The 13,961-nt window shown below is 43.0% G+C and overlaps 1 protein-coding gene across 4 annotated transcripts in view; it reads right to left on the bottom strand.

The window, feature by feature from the left end:
* TBL1XR1 (TBL1X/Y related 1) overlaps positions 1-13,961 on the bottom strand; it is a 115,657-nt gene that overhangs the window by 34,487 nt on the left and 67,209 nt on the right. For 2 of the 4 annotated variants that reach the window (XM_075098444.1, XM_075098447.1), the window contains exon 3: positions 2,007-2,074. The exons of the other annotated variants lie outside the window; for them this stretch is intronic. The gene's annotated coding sequence lies outside the window, so the exon portion shown is untranslated. The remainder of the gene's footprint in view (positions 1-2,006; positions 2,075-13,961) is intronic. 4 annotated transcript variants of the gene reach the window in all.

Raw genomic sequence — 13,961 nt, 5'->3', positions numbered from 1 at the left:
GGCAGCTGCACTGAAATGGTCTTCAGATCGCCCCGCAAGTGACCTCTGCTCTATCTTTTGCAGAATTAAGCAATCACAGGAACTACTTCTCCTGGTTCAGATTGAAACAAATTAGATAGGACAGCTTTTCAAAAAACAGAAATCCGCCATGTTATCTTTAGTTTACCTCAAACACTGGAATAACGGGTTCCACGCATTAAAAATTCTGCTCACCCACTTCTAGTAATAGAAGCATTCTTTGAAAATAAAGAGATGATAGAGAGGAAGAAGTCCATGACGTCTCCAGATGACATTATACTTTAATAAGTACTGCACAAATTGCTCACAACATTTTGAAAAATTTTCAGTATTTCTCAGACTCCAAAGAGCTCCCCTCATCTTTCTTTTCTTACAATATTCTTACAAGCTGTGATGTCTTTACTCTGCAGAATTGCCATTTAGCATTCTTGAGTAATGCTACTCCAAACTTCACAATGCCATTTCTCTCATACAAATCTGAAAGCCTATTATTTCCTTCCACTCCAAGGTTTAGAAACTGTATTTGTGCACGCTCAAGGTATTATGTACCTATAGGGCTGGAAACCATACGGTGCGAATAGCGCCGTGCCCAAATATTTTAGATAGACCAACGTAATGCAATGACAGCAGGGAAAACGGCTTCAGTCTTTACGCCAATTCACTTGTGTCTTCAAATAGCATCCTTCTGCTTCCCTACCTTATCAGCCTCCAGAGCCTTCTCAAGCAAGCACCCCCCGATATCTCCAACACAGAAAGACCTGCTACTAGTTTCTTAGGTTGACTAGAGAATCCCATTAGAAGTTTTGTGTAGCCCACCTTGTTTTTACAAAGCAACAACAACAACAGAGCTTATGAAAGTATACATAGACACAGATCAAGGCAGAAGAATATTTAAACATACTCCAGGCCCACTGACTTCCATTGCTTAAGTGATTTGTTGGAGCAGAGCCAGTACAATAGTGCCCTGCGAGAGCAAGGCCATAAAGAACCATCAGCAATACCCTTCTCTACCTTGGGGAGGGTCCACTTGCAAGATAAGGTTAGTTAAAACAAACTCCCTTTGTCTTTGAGTGCCCTCTATAGACCTAAGATAGCACACAAATAGAGCTTGCCAAAAAACTTTAAGGGACTGTGATATAAAAAAAATTAAATATGGAAACAAAGACAAGGCATTTGCTACACCCACAAAGACATTTGTTAAATTACAGCATATATTAAAAATCCTACAGATACTAAAGCGCTGTCAGTTTTCTACTGCTGAAACAACAAACACCCAGTTGTGACCTTGCACAGTGCTGAAGCGGGGCTGTTGGTAGGCTCGCTCAGAATGAATTGTACCTTACTTTTTCTAATAAAGGGAATCTCGTCTCCCTTGTAACTCTAGCCATGGAGGAGAGATAAGAAAATATGTTTAAGGAAAGTACACGAAATCAAACAAAATGATAGAGGGGTTGCAGTTACAGACATTTAAAGCATACAATTGCAAGACCGTGTCTGTACACTGAATTGAAGAAGAGCACAGCACACGGTCTGGATACTGCCCTCTGAGGCACATATTCTTATTTTCCTTGAGGAAGCCAAGACTTTAGTAGCTGAAAAAAACCATACTGTAATCAACCCTTTTTTAAAAAACCAATACACATTAAGGCAATAGCGACTCCACGCTTCGAACAGACAATGCAGTTTCTACAAGGTGTTTTGTCAAAAGGTCTATTTATTATTTCCGTGCTGTGAACTGATGTGTTACATCATAACAGCTCTAACGAAATGAATATGAATTTACACAAGAGACAATAACAGCTCCAAAAGGAGCTGTTAAAGACCATTGAATAAAAGGAACACGAAATGTAAAGATTCAGCGGACTGCAGAAACCGGTACCTAACGAACACTGTAGATGCACACGACTACAGCTACTGACGCTAAATTGTACCAAACTATCAGTCCGCTTTTATGACAAATAAATAGATAAATCATTGAGTGTCCTTACCAGAACTACTCTCTGAAACCCCACAAAATTGTGATGTGGCAGCAGTACAGCCCTTGGTATTACACCACCTGTAACACAAACCATAGTACGACAGTTTCTATCAATACTTATTTTAAAGGATGAAAAAAGGATAAAAGCTATTTTTCTACCAGTCTTTTTACCGAAAGCATTAACACAACATTCAGCTTCCTACTGATTACAATATATGCTTAGATAAGAAAATAAACGAACAAAAATTAAAGACCATCTTTTCATTACTTACACGGAATTTATTTTTAAAAATCACAGCCACAGTTTCAACTCTACCCTCTTCTCACTCTTGTAGTTGAAAACAAAACCCTACCAGAGAACAGAGCGTGAGCTTTAAAGGAATTTCTGTTCTTTTTGGCTGCCCATATTGACAAAGGGCAACTTTAGGAGAATCCAGACTGAAGTTTACAAATGGCCAGGTATTGATGCGGTAGCTCGTGCGAGCTACAGTACACGCTCAATGATTCCACAGCAAGACAAAAAACTAAGAAACACGAGGCCACGATCAAACCACCCCGTGTCTTCAGAGTTGACCATTTTGGATCTGGATTTAACACCAACAAATTAAAAAGAACATGTTGTATGAAAGAATCCTTAAAATACCCTCATGGAGTTAATTTCCACAAACTACTTCAAAACTCAAACACTCCCTAGGAGTTAAGTACATTTATGTACCTGTGATCAAAACAACTACTGGTCATGTATTTGTACAACATAGCGATTCCTACCACCAATATTCATTACAGATTAAGTCATTAGAGAGTGATCTTCAGTAAACTAAGGGATTAAGGAGAAAGGTTTGAAGGTAGGAGCGCCAGAACGCTGTCTGGGCACCACAAGAAAAGAACCCACATTTCAAGAATATGCTGTTTGAAGACGGACCTACTTAACAGTAAGGGAGAGAACCCTGCCCCAAATGGACGAGGATTGGGAAGACAGCAAACTATTTTCTAAACACTAAACCCCAGCCACAAAGGCTCACAAAATACATTACAAATACCAGCGACGCTTCCCAAACACCTCCTTAAAATGAGGACTAAAACCAAGGCAGGTAACACGTGCCTTAAACAGCACACAGCATTGGAGACTTTCCATCATCTTTAAAATAATCATTGACCTCTAAGAAACCCTCTGCTATTCAGTCTAAGATGGATAAGACTCAAAAAAATTTTTTTTTCCTTGTTTTGATTGAGGAAGTACAGGATATTCTGGTCAGCGATCATTTTCCATGCTTAAATTCCCAGGAGACTCAAATGAACTTCTCCTCCCTGCAGAGCCCCGTAGTCTCCAAAACCATGGGAAGAGCCCTGGGCAAGACAAGGGAGAACGCCACGGGCACTGGATGGCACCACACTCCTCCACCGACAGGGAAACCGCAGCATTTGTTTAATTAATATTTAATTAATATTTACATATTAACTGTTCTCCTTTTCAGAATGAGAAGGTATAAATACAACGACCTAGAGGTGTGAGAAGCAAATGCTACAAAGCACCGCTTGGAGATCATCAGCTTCCTCATAATAAAAGTCAGTTTATTTGCTCCTACATTTCTAAGAGAAACATGCGTGTGCCCCTACCCTGGACTTGAACAGCAGCCTCATCCTTCTCTAACACCACCTACTGAGAGCAGCTCGCACGATAAGTGAAGAGGCCCTGACGCTGTATTAATGTAATTTTAATTCCCTGATAGGCTACTATGTACTGCCTTGGTCATTTCTGCGAACCTAACTGTAGATATCAGCTGTATTGCTAAAATTTAATTGGGGGGGGGAAAAATCAAAAGCAAAGTTTAACACACTGATAAAATTTTTAACTCCAAGACGAACGATAGTGCAAAAGGTCATTAAAAGGGGATGCTGATCCTGCTGGCTGAACAAACACGCGGGAGCAATAAGCTTCAACGCTTTGATCTTTGTGCATATTACGCTCGCATTAAGTAGTTTTCATTCCTTTAGAGTGAACGCTGTTTCAAGGCAATAACTGATATTACCCCCAAAATTATGCTAAAGAGGAGGAGGAGCGAGGGGGCCCCGCAGGAGAGCAGCGTACCACCGCATACTCCTGCCAGAGGAATTCCCTTCCAGATACACAAAAACACAACATACACAGAACCACTAGAAATTCATCATCGCATCAGCCTCCCTCCAACAAAAGGAAACCTGTTTACGGGTAACTATTTTGCCACGGGATGGGAGAGGGCTGAGAGGCGCCCGGCAAGAATTAAATGCATGGCCCGACTTATAGGTCTTTGAAGAATGACGAAGCAACGTAGTAATTTTTCAGATGGACCTGAACAGCCAGCTACTTCTGCAGGCACCTGCATCACATAATGCGACCGTCGGAGAATCCCCTAAATTATATTTGTCCTGGAAACACTTTTATCCTGTTTCAAATAAATCAATTTATTGCGTGTGCTGTGAATACTCACACATTATATGGAGAGAATATGTTCACTTTCTTCTTTTAATCTAAGTTAGTGATGTGAACGGAATTTGTAGCACGTAGGAAAAGAACTCCACATTTAATTGCATTCCTACCAAGCGGCGTGATGAAATGAAGCACATCACAGGGTGCTCACCTATAATCACAGGGTAGAATTTCCCTTACTATACCCACCCTTCAGGCTTTCATTCCGCGGTCATGCTGTGGATTGCTTCGTAGTTACATGCTTAGTCTTCTATTTTTCTTTCTTACAAGACGCCTATCTCCATGTATTTCAGAGAATCTGAAAAGAATCAAACTGCAAACCTACTGTCTCGTTAAAGGGAAAATAAGAGTTGAGCAGGAGGGGAAGGGCTAAAGAGATTTACCAGCCTCAGGGAAAGGACAAGAACAGAAAAACACTGCAAAAATGTGGATGATTTTGAGAACCCAAGGCTTTACAGGGCGCTAACCGGCAAGCTTAGCGACTGTATCTGTCACTAAAATGCTCACACTCTGTAAGCATTTGTACATTGTGAGCAGGAAATCTTCCTTTCTGTGGCTTAAAATATCTATGCATTTAAAAACCATATACAAAACCAGACATCACTGCCCCGTTTCAAAATTAACTACAGAGCAGGAATTTTATCCCGCTACCACCGGTCCAAGTGACGATGCCACACGTAAGCACACTGCACTGGTTTTGGCACAGGGCGGCAACAGGAATGGTAAATTTAAGAAGGTTCCGTGCAAATGTCGCTCTCTTGCAGCAGCTGACGAACTCGCCCGAGGAGGCCACGCTGGATTACCTGCCACTAGGGCGTGCTCCTTCATCAGCACCGAGTCCTATTTACCCATTTCACGGCTGGGTGTTTTTTTCCACAAGCTTTTTTCATTTTGCTAACTGAAAGAAATACAGGGAAAAGCGCGGCTTGCCTTTCTCTAAATTAAAGGAATACAGCTATCCAAACTAGACTGACTTAATCTCTTGAAATTACAGCTTTGGTTGTAACCCTCCCGAGCGTTTGGGCAGCAATTTCCAGTAGAGATTCTCCTCTTCCATGACTTGTAACTGAAATCCTTACTACTATTAGATTGGGACTTCTTAAGTCAATGCAATTTTTTAAAAAAATAATAAAATAAATAAAAAATGGATTTTTCAACAAACAAGTAACATTTCTTTTTTTGAATGACCGCCCAGGGTTTTTCTTGTTTTGATATTAAATCACATATAGTTAGGGGAAAAAAAGACAAAAAAGTAAATTATGTGCTCATAAAAAGCACCGATGTGCATTTTATAAACTGAATGTGGCCCATCAGGGAGAGAGAAGTGATCTACGTTTAGGAAATATTGTTTACTGCTGTCTTTCTTCCCCACTAGGCCACCTGTTAGTAGTATTTGATGGTGTTTTCTTTCTGTATGATGAGCATGACTATAGCAAAGGCTGCTACTAAGGCGACGAAATGCGTGTGGACGGAAAAAGAATTCGGTATAAACTGACATTACATAAAAATTTAAGTCTCTCTCTTGAACTGAAAGCAACGCACGCATTTGGATCTTCCAAGAGCTCAATGCATGAATAAGGCCTTATTTTTAGCCTGTCCTATGAGCGCAGCATAATTTCTGGTCTGCTTCTCCCTCCATTTGCATAAACCCAAATGTTACCACTGAGATATTTGATCTGCTCGCTACCACTTACTCCTTCTAATCCCTCTATTTCAAAGACCATCCAACCGACAAATGTCACCAGCAGAGAGGCTGAAATCTAAGTAATGCGTTAACAAAATAAGGGTTGCTTCATCTATTAAAAAACCAAGATTTGCTGTTCCATTTTGACTCTGCAAACAGCACCACAGATCCCTTTTTGCCACACCTGAGAGAAAAGCACAACTGAACAGGAGAGGTAGCTTAGAGGAAACAGAAGCCTCGGGTTGAAAAATTCACATTGGCCTCAGAATCGCTCTACGAACCGTAAGCAAATGCTTAATTTTCGAGCATTGCACTGACTGCTCAATATTTTGTTGCAGTTCAGAAGCTTGCACACAGCACAACCAAACACAGCATTGCAAGTTAAACTGACAATAAACGGTTTAGCACATGCAAAGTTTAAGATCGCCATTCACCGATAGTATTTATGATCGCAAAGTAAACACGATGAAAGTGGCATTTCCTTGATAACAGCAGACCCAGTAATTTCAGGAGAAAACTGAAGCACTCAAGAGTAAGGCTCCAAGACCTCTCACAGCCCTAATCCCGTCGAAAGGGGCTCTGAGCAAGGCTACTCAGATACTGAAAAGCGTAGGCAGGGAAGTTGGAGCATTACAGAAGTTTCTGAGTCTTTGGGTCATAACCCAGGAAACTTTTATCCCCATAGCTTGTAGCCCAGACAACTAACGTGTTGCAGCAAGCTCTAGATGACTACAACGCTGCAGACAAGCAAAGCTTCAGCGGTGCTGCATCTTCAAGTGCAACTGTCCTATTAAACACTACTTGTTAGCAAAACAGTTATTCCAGGTTCTGAAAATGAAACTCTGAAGTTTAAGATCTCTATCTGTACAGCATTGATGTTCTGCTTTGACTACCTCGAGGCAATGTCCCAAGCGAATGCGCATCTCCTCTTCCTTATCCACTGTCATTTCCATAATTCATCCTTCTAACGATTTAAGAAGTCATACGTTACCAGTGCAGAGGATCTTTTCAGAGTAATGTACTTGATGGTGCACAAATAGCCTTATATTTGACCAGCTGCTGAGGGCGCGCGAAGGAAGAAGCAGGATGTACATCTATAGGAGCTTTGACTGGTGCATATACTGAGCAGACAGGGGTTTGAGCTTTATTGTGCTGTGCATTCTTCAGATGAGATACGCCTTTCAAACATTAAGAAAAAATGCAAGAATTAACTGAAGCAAAATGACTTGCGTGTCCTATTGTCCCATTATTCTTCATGCATGGAAGACAGGCTTTTTTCCTTCCTTATTTTCCCCCTTTGTTTTTTCCTTTAATATTTTGCAGCATATCTCCAAGGAGCCGATGCATATTACTGTTTTCTAAGAGATTGCTTACATAGCGCCTGTCACAGGACGCTACTTGATATGTTTCTGTAAAGTTACTTGGTCAGACTATTTTGGAAACAAGACACTGAAATTCTCTATTTGAGAGATATCCAATTCGTTGGCCTATCATAATTCAAACTACTTGGCTTAAAGCCTTGAAGTTTTATATGTATATTCTCAGTTTTGTTGTTTTTTTTTTTAAATCAAACACAGGAATGATTTTACCAAACTGGAGGGCAGAAGCATTTCATTTTTTAAAGGTTGCCTCCACTTGTATTGTTTCATGCCTGGTGTTGCAAATGCTACGGGCACTCCTTCGCACACTCATTAAAGCGATCTCTGGAGCTTGCATCTCTTGCCTTGAAAAAGCAGCATTCAAAATGCAAGCCACTGAAACACGCTGTAAAGCTGGTCGACCTTCTCATTCCTGAAAAACCTCAATTTTATCATTATAAAATTGAGAAATTTTTTTTTTTTCCTTGCCATTCTGCAATCTCTAGCAGTTTATTTTATGGCATCAACCATCCTCAGAGTCACCGCTCCCAGAGCGGAAGGCTGCCCGCCTCTGAGCTCACGGCCAGCGCTTCACCCGCGCCACAAACACAGACGACGAGCAGCCCTCCTCTCTCCGTTTGCCCCCATTCAGCCAGGGCCACCCCGTTCTCCCAGGGGAGAAGCGCGAGAGCCGAAGCTCCGCGAGCGACAGCCGCCGAGGACGCTCAGGAAGGTCTGTCCTCGCTGTGAGAAGGCAAGAGCCGAACCGCCGGGCAGTGACCGTGACATTCCCTTCCAATAAATATCAAGTGGCGCTTCATTGGGATGGTGCACACACTTCAAACTGGGCTTTAATTTGCTGGGGTATGCATGTAAAAATAGTGGGACTTGGTCCTAAACTGGACCAAAACCAGGTTGTATCATTTCTCATTAAAGTCCGTATCAATAAAATAGAGAACTGGCCAACGTAGATACAAACACCATTTGGCAGCCACGGCTGTTCTCAAACCTGCAGAATTGAAAACATAATAAAGCTACTGACTGAATAGCCTGATTTCTAGAATTTAGGTAGATTTTACTTTATTTTATAGCACTGGAGTAACACTTCACTAGAGGGAAAGACAAGTTCTCGGATTTCAGAGTTGCAATTCAATAGGTATACGGAGTTACAACACAGATAGCTCTTGCACTCTCTCAGGGGACTCACGTTAAATTCTTGGCTCAGGTTTGTGGTGAAAACAAACAGGCAGCATTAATCTAGTCGCCATTTATTCATAAATTACATTAAAAAAACCCAAACTGTAGTTTGCTAAATGGCAGACCAAAAGATTGTGAACGCATCTGTCAGGACTGACAGAAAAAAGGAGGTGCCTGACAAAGTCTTTAAAGTAGCTCCTGTAATCTGTGTATCGTCTACTTATGGAGACAAAAATCATCTCGGGACAGACGGACTCACAAAGTCAACTGAGAAGCTCAGACCGGGCTTACCAACGCCTGCGGTCCTGCCCTGTAGGAAAGATTTTGACAAGGAAATAAGAGTCTATTTTTCTCCAATTTTGGAAGCATTGCAGCTGTGTATTGCTTAATAGTTTAGGTTATTAAAGGCAACAACTGTCAAAAATCTATACAAACTAATTTGTTGTGCAGCAATTTTACATTATTGGAATCTTGTTATAATCTGACTAATGCTCACGATCGCTTCCTAACCATGCCTATAATTGGCTTCTTGGCTGTATAGGCCTAAAGACAGTAATCCAAAACATCTTCCAATTACACTGAAAAATACGCATGTTTGCGGAAAGTTACATTACTTAATTTTCAGGCTCAATGGGCCTTTAATAATATGAGATTTAAAAAATGGTTTGCAAAAAGACACTAATTTTTGGTGCTATTCAGGAAGTTACGTGTTTGCGTAGAAAAACATCATCTCGAGACCTGCAAACACTGAAGAAGCATGGGTTGAGATACTTATGGAACATGAGACAAACTCGAGGGAAAAAAAGGTCCAAAATCCATTCAGATGGAAGCCTATATTCCAAGCCTATACATCCAAAGCAAACAAGAAGCCCAGCCATTACAAAGTCCTGTACCCCAAAACTTACGTGGGTGTGACAATTACTCATGAGCTTAACTTTCCGACTTCCAGCACATGCAACTGCCTATTGCCCCGCCTGCAATCCTTCACGGGGCATTTGAAGTTCCCTGAACTTGTTGGTAGATCGGCAGCAGTTCAAAACATGAGAACTTTATACAGGACTCATTGCTTAATATTCCCAGAGCACGGAATTTCACAGACGCTTTCACCGCAGTACCAGCGCTGGCATACAGGTAATTTTTAAGATGCTTCGAGTGTTGCGGCCTGCTATATTAGTACTTTGACAAATACGGTTTACTATTTTTGATAGAAAAGCTTAGCAAGTAAATATTACAAGGACAAGTGGGGTTGCCCAGATGCAGCTATGCTTCTTAGCAGAGGAGAAGACATGGAAGTTGCCACTTGAAATGCACGAGAATTTTTGGAAATTTTTAAAATATTAGGTTTGTTTGTTTGTTTTTTTTTAAACTACTACAGAATCTTAAAATTTGTCTCTAAATCTTGGCAGATTAAGCGTGCACCTTGTGGGGGATTCTCATGATTACAGTGACTACGTTACATACAGGACTGCGTGCAATAAGCGCATGCCTAGATGGAATATTCCCCGAGTGACATGGAGCTGAAAATAAAAACAAGTACTGCCATGCAAAAAGAGTCAGAAAAATATACAGGGACAAAAACTGCAGAACAAGCCACTGACAGGCACTCCCAACACGCCTCAAACCGACTGTGAAACGAGAGAAATCGTGCTTCAAGGGTCCTGCAGAGTTTAAATGTGGGCCTTGTTTTCTGCCTTCATACACAACTCCCACCGCTGGAGCAGGCGGGTGCTTCAGCAGGGCCAGTTCTGCCTCAGACCACTGTGGATCGGACAAACACCACCAGCTGCGCTTTATCAATGGAGAATGAGTGAGCCGTAAGCACTCCTTGAAATGGCCTGGGTCCCCAGGGATGCCCGAAACACCGATCTCTCCAGCTAAGCTCACTGTGTCAGTAACACAAGTTGTTCTGGGTCGGTTCTCTGCCCGCAGCTGTACTGTGCACGGTAAAGTATGTAAGAGCCGGGGGGGCGGGAACCAGAACAAAACACCTTAAAATTAACATCTTTGGATATCTGCAAGAAAATGGAAGCAAGAAGCTTGCTGCAGAGCCTGTCTATCCTTAACTGTTTCTTTCACAGCTATAATGCTATGAACTATGCTAAAACACAGGCAGAGGCACGGCTTTGGGGAGACCAGCAGCAAAGATTAAATACAAAGAGCTCATTACCTTTGGAAGGCCACGGGCAGTTGCCAGGAGGTCCATGAAAGCTCAAATCCCCGCGCTATGCTTCCTCGATCATCGCTAACCGTGCCCTCCAACAACCCAACAGCTGCAGCAGCCTACCCTCCAAAGCACAGGGTATTAAAAAGGCAGGAAAGTACAGCTGCTCGTTGCTAGACGTTTGGCACTAATTTGAGTTCTTCCTCGCTCTTGCAACAAATGCTGAGAAGACCTTAATGCAGAAGGTGCAGCGTGTGGTCAAAGGCACCGCTGATGCTTCTCCCAACAGGTGAGTTTCACAGATAACAGCCAGCAGGGTTTTAATCCAGCACTAGCAAACGCTTTCTAGGACACAGCTTAAACCTCCTAGGACAGCTAGCTAAATGAATAACGTGAACTCTATAGATAGCGGGGAAACAATTTTTGTTCCCCGTGAGCTGAGCGCTGACAGCAAAGTTACTCACACAAAAGGGACGAGATGCAAAGAAGACGCATGCAAATTCCGCAGCCAGGAGTCGCCGCCCGGGATATCGCAGCACTGCTCCATCAAGTTTAGTGGAATGCATTTAAAAGCGTTTGGATACGTGACAAAACAGATCTAGAAGTATCAAACGCATGCAAGGTATAATGCATCTCTCACATAATCTGCCTGCCTTATTATAAACTCACGCAAGAATTCATTAAAAGGACAAGTATCACACGCTTATTAATTTACAGATGAGCGTAAGTGGGAGAGAGAAGGCAGAGGCAAGGAGAATAGGCAGGAGAGATGCAAACCTATGCAGAAATTTTTCCCAGCAGAGAAAACCAGCACGTACCAACTTTTCGGTAGGGTGACACGTGCGCTGCGCAAAGTGACGTGCTCTTGAATGCATGTTTTACTCCGATACCAAAGGATCGAGCTTCTTGTGAGGTGCCCCTTCTTATTTTATGCCTCTTCAGCTTGCCTATGAGCTACCCACTTCCAACGAAGGCCTAAAAACTGCCCTGTTTCACTGCATGCCCAGGAAAGCAGGCAGTACTCATGCTGCCGAAGGTGATACGTAGGCAATGCATCACTGGCTTTCCTCTTAGGCCTGGGTTCAAGCTCAAGAGGGTGGCTTTTCTCATAACAGCTTTAAGTGCCATTATTTTGAAGTCACTGTTCTCAGAAAGCGGTTTTGAGAAATACGACCAACTTTGCTTTCAAGCTTTTGACTGCAATGGCACGTAAGCGTGAATGCTACTAAAGCAAACGTTTCAGAATTAAAACATATATGCAAAGAAAGACACACAGCATAGATGAATAATATATGCCTATAAATAAGCAGAAAAATAGACTTAAAATAGCCATATAACTATTAATTAGTTATTAATATTAGATCTCTGGTCTATTTCCCTTCAAATTAGCAATTAGCCACCCACTAGCAAAATGTCAATTGCAAAACAAGAGGTTATATTTATAGTACAACCTACTTTGAGTTTTGAGAGACATGTCAGCCACTGTTAAATTCCAATACCCCTATTATGCGCCTTCCCAAATTAACACCTAGCTTTCATTATAGGCAACTATAGCTACAAAAGTCTTATTAGATTTTAATTGTCTTTATTATATCACACGAGCTGGTGCAAACAGTTTTCCACATAGAATTCTATGCAGAGAGAAAGGAAAAGAGTAGCGTTAAGTGATTCATCGGTCTGAAGCCGGGTCGGACAGTGGCACAGCCGTATCTTAAAAGGTCCTGTGCAGCAGCGATGCTGGGAGATGGTGATAAGAAATTCTTGGATCTGCTTTTGTTATTTCCCATCCAGAGCCTAGCTCTGATCGCTAGTACGACAAGCGACGCACCGGGAAACAGAACACAACATACGACTCCATCTTCAGACTGTACTCACGTGGAAGAGCCGCCAATGAAGGGGAACAACCTCTCTAACAATATATCTTATGCATCAGCGGGGGAAGGTGTACGAACTTGCGAAAGACACCCTGCACAAAACCACTCTGTGTCCGGACCAAGTCCCCCGGTGACTGCCGGCTCATGAGATGGAAGATGCACTTTATACGTGGCCACCTAGTGAAGGGCAGAGGTCCCTCTGTGGCCTCTCTGGCTTCTCTTCTATCACGGCAAAACCAAGTAGAGCACGATCAGCATGGGACGCCTCTTCAAATCACAGAATGCCCTGAGCTGGGAGGGACCCACAAGGACCACTGAGCCCAGCTCCTGTCCCTGCAAAGCACACCCCAAATTCACACCGTGTCTCTGAGGGCCTTGGCCAAGTGCTTCTGGAACATCGCCAGGCTGGTGCCATGATGCCTCTGGGGAGCCTGTGCCAGGGCTCCGCCACCCTCGGGGGGAAGGACCTTCTCCTAATGCCCAGCCTAACCCTCCCCTGGCACATCTCCCTGCCATTCCCTCGGGGCCTGGCGTTGGTCACCAGAGAGCAGAGACCAGCCCTGCCCCTCCTCCTCCCCTCGGGAGGGAGCTGCAGAGCGCCATGGGGCTGCCCTCGGCCTCCTCTGCTCCAGCTGAACAGACCCAGGGACTTGAGCCGCTCCTCGTACGGTTTCCCCTCTAAACCCTTCCCCAGCTCCGTGGCCTCCTCTGGCCACTCTGCAGCTTTTGTAAGTGATGTAATTCAGGACTTCTCTGGCAAAACTAGACCACGCTGGGGATTTCAGAGGAGGTCAAAAGTCACATTTTTAAATAACACAGCCTATTCCACTGCATTTTCTTCTGGTCTGTGTTTTGTGATTTGCCTTGAAAACAGTTCTCCTCCCTTTCTCTCTCCAGATGCCTGATACTATCGGCAGAAAAAGTGGAAAAACGAGCATCCTGCAGAGGTTCGCTGAAGATGGAGAGCTGGCAGGAGAAACCCTGGCAATAGACGCTAAATTGCCTCGAGCCTTCTGCTGAGAGAAGCGGGACTCATTGTTTCGGGTATGTCTGCCACGGAGAGGAAACAGAAATAGAGAAAGAATTACACAGAAACCGATCTCTAAACAAACTTCAGACTAAGGAACACCATCTCCTCTACAAGAGGTGACCTGTGCGCACGTTTCGGTGGACGTCTATTTTACAGTTTTACATCAGATTAATCTGGAATACTCAGGAAAGTCT

The sequence above is a fragment of the Phalacrocorax aristotelis genome, chromosome 7 (genome assembly GCF_949628215.1).
Source record: "Phalacrocorax aristotelis chromosome 7, bGulAri2.1, whole genome shotgun sequence".
NCBI lineage: Eukaryota > Metazoa > Chordata > Aves > Suliformes > Phalacrocoracidae > Phalacrocorax > Phalacrocorax aristotelis.
The sequence above is the reverse complement of the archived record's forward strand: the minus strand, read 5'-3'. Positions and strand labels throughout refer to the sequence as shown.